This window comes from Jatropha curcas, chromosome 6, assembly GCF_041381405.1.
Source record: "Jatropha curcas cultivar XTBG-Jc1 chromosome 6, XTBG_Jcur_1.0, whole genome shotgun sequence".
NCBI lineage: Eukaryota > Viridiplantae > Streptophyta > Magnoliopsida > Malpighiales > Euphorbiaceae > Jatropha > Jatropha curcas.
In genome coordinates, this window is record NC_143156.1 from 16643936 (window position 1) to 16650219 (window position 6284).

At 39.8% G+C, this 6284-nt stretch overlaps 1 long non-coding RNA gene across 1 annotated transcript; it reads right to left on the minus strand.

Moving 5' to 3' along the window:
- Positions 1-3981: 3981 nt before the first annotated feature.
- On the minus strand, positions 3982-6055 carry LOC149495623 (uncharacterized). The gene is made up of 3 exons (XR_016321156.1): positions 5777-6055; positions 5560-5639; positions 3982-4102 (listed from the first exon to the last, which is right to left on the minus strand). It is a non-coding gene; the product is annotated as an uncharacterized LOC149495623 (long non-coding RNA).
- Between the last annotated feature and the right edge of the window lie 229 nt (positions 6056-6284).

A 6284-nucleotide genomic window follows, 5' to 3' on the forward strand; every position in this document is an offset into this window, starting at 1 on the left:
CCATAATGGAGGTTTCGTTCCAAGTAATTGATGTGCCTACCAGTTTCAACCTACTTTTGGGTCGACCATGGATACATCATACTAAGGCAGTACCCTCTTCCCTGCACCAAAAGGTCAAGTTTCCTTACGAGGGCAAAGTTATCATTATTCAGGGGCATGACAATAGCCAACTGAAGAAGACAAAGGGTCAGCCTCTCTTTGAGGTCAACCCGGAGAATGCCAACCTGCCCCTCTCGGGATTTCAATATGACACTGTGCAGTTCATAGAAGGAAAGACTGCAAACTCTCGAATTCTCTTTGATTTCGGGACGGTGCAAATAAACTGCCTGGTTCCTTTAATACTGAAGATGTCCTATCTGCCGAGAATGATTATGGCAAGGTCCGGAAAGACATACCCCATACTGCAAGCTTGGGAGTGTCCGGTGAATGAAGGGACCTTTGGACTAGGTTATGAGCCCACTGATGAAGACTGTGCTGAGAGGACCAGGAGAGGAAAGAAGGAGAGTATACAGATGCGGCCTTACCTTTTGACTTTGAATGGTTATTTCTGCAAACTGGGAGAAACAATTCCTTATTGTGGCTTCCAGGAACCATTCTACTTCCCGACAGCTAAGAAGATGCTGCCTGGGTTAGAGGTATTTTCTGATGTCTGGGGCATTAAGCCCGAAACAATAACTAAACTGGAAGTGGAAGACTTCATGCAGCCCAGTCTCTTTGATGAGGTTGTGGTCATTACAGGAAATGATGGGAACCAAGACCTGCTGAGACTGATCAAGCTGTACAAAGGGCCTCTCACCAACTGGTACGTCGAGGAGGAGCGCGCTGCTGATAAACCCCCTCCCGAGTCAAACCTAGAGTCAAAGTCTGTAATCAAGTCCTGTACTGAGTCTGAGTCTGACCCCGAGTCTGAAACCGAGTCAGAGTCCAGTTCCTGTTCTGAGTCGTCTGTGTCGGATTTAGAAAATCCAGACTTCAAATTTGATGTAATTTTTGAGGACAATTCCGTCCTAATCAATAAGAGCTTGCAAATTATTAGCTGCCCCGCATGTCTATCTTTCCAAGCATTTCCAAGCAAAAATAATGAAAATCAAATAAATGAAATAAGAAATGAAAAAGAAAAAATAATAATTGGCAAAGAACAAAATGAACATACATACATTGCATCTGACTGTGTGAACAGGGAACAGGTCATTGAATGCTTGAAAAAGTTTGTCGATTGCTTCATGTGGAAGGCAAGTGACATCACGGGAATTGACCCGGCAATAGCGGTGCATAAGATTCCAGTATACCCTGAGGCTAAGCCGGTAAAACAGAAGCTAAGAAGGCTGAAAACAGAATGGTCCTTGAAAATCAAGGAGGAAGTAGCCAAGCAGCTGGAGAATAAGTTCATAGAACCCATTGCCTACCCGACGTGGTTAGCGAATATTGTGCCAGTGCCGAAGAAAGATGGCAAAGTCAGAATGTGTGTGGATTACCAGGATTTGAATAAAGCATGTCCGAAGGACGACTTCCCCCTGCCGCATATTGACTTGTTGGTGGACCGAATGGCTAGACACGAGATGGTCTCCTTGACCGATCTTGCTGTCGGATACAATCAAATAATGATGCATTTGCCAGACAAAGAGAAAACGGCATTCATCACGGAGTGGGGAACCTACTACTACAGGGTTATGCCTTTTGGGCTCAAAAATGCCGGGGCAACCTATCAAAGAATGGCAACGACCATCTTCCATGACATAATTCACAAAGAAGTAGAAGTGTATGTGGACGATATGGTTGTTAAATCAAAACGGCTGAAGAACATACAACAGCACTTGAGAAGTTCTTCCTTAGACTTCAAAAGTACAATTTAAAGCTCAACCCAGCAAAATGTCTGTTTGGAGCTACATCCGGAGTATTTCTGGGGCATATGGTCAGTCGGAAGGGCATAGAGATTGACCCTTCAAAAGCCAAAGCCATTCTGGAAATGCCAGTACCGAAGACAGAAAAGGAAGTTCGGGGTTTCCTGGGAAGGCTACAGTACATCAGCCGGTTCATCAATCAATTGGCCGATACTTGTGGTCCAATCATCAAATTACTCAGGAAAGGAGTAGCCATCAAATGGAATGAGGATTGTCAGAAAGCTTTTGACAAAGTCAAGCAATATCTGTTATCCCCGCCGGTTTTACAGCCACCAAGGCTAGGAAAGCCTTTGCTATTGTATCTATCAGTGACAGAAGAAGCGATGGGTGCAATGCTAGCTCAACAAGCAGAAGATACAAGGGTAGAAAATGCCGTGTATTACCTCAGCAAAAGGATGCTAGACTACGAACTAAAATACAATAAGATAGAGAAGTTGTGTCTGGCTCTAGTTTGGGCTTGTACAAAGCTGCAGCACTACCTCTCGTCCTACACCACATACGTTATTTCTGAATCGAACCCCTTGAAATTCCTTATGAAGAGGCCGGTTCTTGACAGTAAGATGGCTAAGTGGGTGTCGGTGCTCGCAGCCTATGATTTAAAATTTGTATAACGGAAGGCTGTGAAAGGCGGAGCCTTGGCTGATCAATTAGCGGAATTACCGGTCGAAGACCAAATGCTGGAGGTAGAATTTCCTGATGAAGACTTGTTGAGCTTGGAAAGTGAAGTCTGGAAAATGTACTTCGATGAAGCTTCAAACTACCATGGAAATGGGGTTGGAGTCGTATTCAAAACTCCTTGTGGAGAATACGTCCCAATCGTATACAAATTAGATTTCGACTGCACCAACAATGAAGCCGAGTATGAAGCTTGCATAAAGGGGTTAGAAGCAGCCCTGGAAAAGGAAATAAAGGTCCTCAAGGTTTTCGGGGATTCCAATTTAATAGTCTCCCAAGCTTTGAGAAAATGGAAAATTAAGGAAGAGCGTTTGGTTCCTTACCTACAATGCTTGGACGAATTGGCTCAGCAATTTGAGGATTTATCCTTCCACTACTTGCCGCGAGCCAAAAATCAGTTTACTGATGCTCTGGCTACTTTGGCCTCCATGGTTAATGTAGGGGGAGACCAAGTCATTTGACCTCTGACAGTTCGGCTACAGAAATAGCCAGCACATATCATGAATTTGGTGGATGACAAGCCCTGCTATTGGGATATACAGAATTATCTTCAGAATGAAGCCTACCCGGAGGGATCCACTAAGACTGATCAACGGACATTGAGACAGTTAGCATCAGGATATTTCCTTACTAGGGGAGTTCTGTATAAAAGAAGTTGGAATGGCCTGCACCTAAGGTGCGTTGATGAGGGAGAAGCTCAAACCATCATGGATTCCTTACATAATGGGGAGTCTGTCCACACATGCACTGGATAGCCTTGGCTCGGAAAATCGTGAACCTGGGTTATTACTGGTCGACCATGATTGCAGATTGCGTGAGGCACACGCAGAAGTGCCATGAATGTCAAACTTTTGCTAAGCTGCAAAGACAGCCTCCGGTCAATTTGAATCCCATTGCTTCACCATGGCCTTTCGCAACTTGGGGCATAGACGTGATCGGAAATGTAACACCCACCGGCCAATCTCGAAGAACCAGACGGCGGATTCCACAATCGGTGCCGGAGCACCGTCTTATGGCACTTATTAAAGCTAGATCACAAATTAGAAGTAGTTAAATTTTCATAAGGAGGCAAGTAATTAACATTTTGTTTTGTTTTTTTTTTTTTTTTTTTGTTAACGAAAATAATATTTAAGGAAATTCCTACGAAAATTTCGCAAGAGTTTCCCCTAAAAATTAACTTGCCACACAAAGAAAATATACACACTTCCAATTTTCTCCAAACCCCAAAACTCCAATTCAACATAACATACCACAAGCACTTCTAAATATCCATCAACATACGCATCATAGTCTAAACACATTCCTTTCAAGGAATATATAATCATCATACACCAAAAATATAATAAGATGTTATTTCCTTAAATAATCATAACTCTTAATACATTATAAACTTATTATATACAACCTCCATAATACAATCTTTATATACATGCCAAAAATCACCATTTACAAAATATCCTACCCAAAATGTGATCTCTACTCTGATGCTTGTCCTCTGGTCTTGAAGAACACCCTCCGCTCCTAACCTGCGCGTGATAAAAATCAACGCGCTGAGTGGAAGACTCAGTGGTGCTAAATAACCAACAATTAACTTAAATAGAAAAGCCAAGTCAAATCTGAAATTACTCAACTATATAAATACCGAAATCGCATTCATTTAATTCAAATACTTTGAAAGCAATGAGAAGATTATAAATACAAATATGTCTTCATTTTTTTATAGCAACAATAAAATTTCATTTTTTGTTGAGGCTCGTACTCATGCAGAATGAACATAAGCAGATTTGATCGTGGCCTCTATTAGCGCCACCCCCATCACATACTCGTGGCCTATGAAAGCACCACCGTGGCCTATGAAAGCACCACCCCATCACACAAATAAGCGCGTCCGCCTATTTATAAGGGCTGATAACCCTAGCATATGATCATAGCTTCACAATAAGAAAATCCATCTCATCATACCACGTCTCAATCATGCATAGTAGAGCCCAAATCAAAATCATTCTTTCATAAAAGCAATAATTCTTAGTCAAAACCTCTTCATTTAGTACTCATCAGTTCAAAATTTTTACTCAAAACACTATAGATGTATATATACTTAAGATAGTATAAAAGTACATAAATCAAGAACTTTTCAGCATTTTCATAAACTTGACCTTTGCAGGGTTTTTAACACATAAGTTGACTTATGGGTCTCCAAATTGAATGAAATCAGATTCATTAGAAAGATAAGACAAAATTATACAAATGTTCAGAAGGGACCATAGCCCAGATCACACAGTAAGATAGCAAACAAAAGCTCAGAACACAGACCAACAGATCAGACCTGATTCAGCAGAACCAAGTCCAATGCTTCTTGAATTCCTACTTCACCAAACACTCAAATGAAACCAATCCAGAACGAGAGAATTCTCAAGACACAGGGAAACAACTTTTATGAAGAACTCAGAACCTAATCTTATCATTATAGTGGTCAAAATGGGCACTCAATTTAGTAACACATGTGGCCCGACACAACAGAGTCAGTTTGGGTGTTTCAGCCATAAGGTGAGCTATGTATCTTCAATTTGGACACAAGAGGATGTGTTGGAAAGATAAGAAGTAAAGATATAACGTTTATGAAGAACATAAAACGTTATTTTGCCATTTGAGTGGTCAAAATGGACAATCATTTCGGATAGAAAGGTAAGACATCATAACAGAACCAGTTTTGGTATTTAAATCATAAGTTGAGCTACAAGTATTGGAATTAGACATAAGAATATGTTTTGGAAAGCTGAGAAATAGAGCTACAACTTTCATGAAGAAGTCAGAAACAGATGGGAAGCATAAAGGGGTCGAAAATGAGTTCCAATCCCACGGCAGAACACATCTCACATTAAAATTCAGCAATTTCAACAAAACATACAAAGTTCCCAAAATATATTCAAAACCCTAACCATGTAAAAACAACTTAAACAAGTGAAATTATGATTGCACTAACCTTATTAACAAGCTTGAATAAGCTTGGAAAGCCTTACTCCTTGGCTTTCTCTTTCCCCTTTGAGGATGGTTCTCCAACCTCTTCAAAGCATGAAAAATCAACATTACAAGCAAAACTTGACAAAAGAAATAGTTGGAGCATGATTTAATGCATCAATAACATGTCTAAACCATGAATTCTACTTAACAATTCACAAAACTCAAAAACCACAACTTACTTGCTTCAATGGTAACTTCACTTCTCTTTGCTTTTAATCACCAAACTCAACTTCTACTTCTTAATTCTTAAGGATTAAGTACTAATCTATGGTTTAATTAGCTAGTTTGGTGGTAAATTTGGAGGTAAGAAAATGAAGAAAATGAAAGAAGAAGGAAGAAGATGGAAATGGCGTGGAGAAGAGAAGAGAAGAAAACAAAAAGTGTTGTGGTGTTACTTTAAGTGCCAAAGTCAAATTTGACTTCCAAATTTCATGTCAAATGTGTGGCTAAGATCAAGTCCTAAGTAATCTCATCCAATGGCTCTAAATATTCCTCAAATAAATCTCTTCTACTTCTTATTTAACTCCACCAATTAATTAAATGAACTCCACTAAAATAATTCCTCATTTATTTCTTAATATACCACACTAGAAATATTATGCATTTAATACATAAACTTTCCAAAAATATTCATTAAATATTTTTTACCCACCTAAATCATGCAAACATGCTCCAAAAATAGTAAAT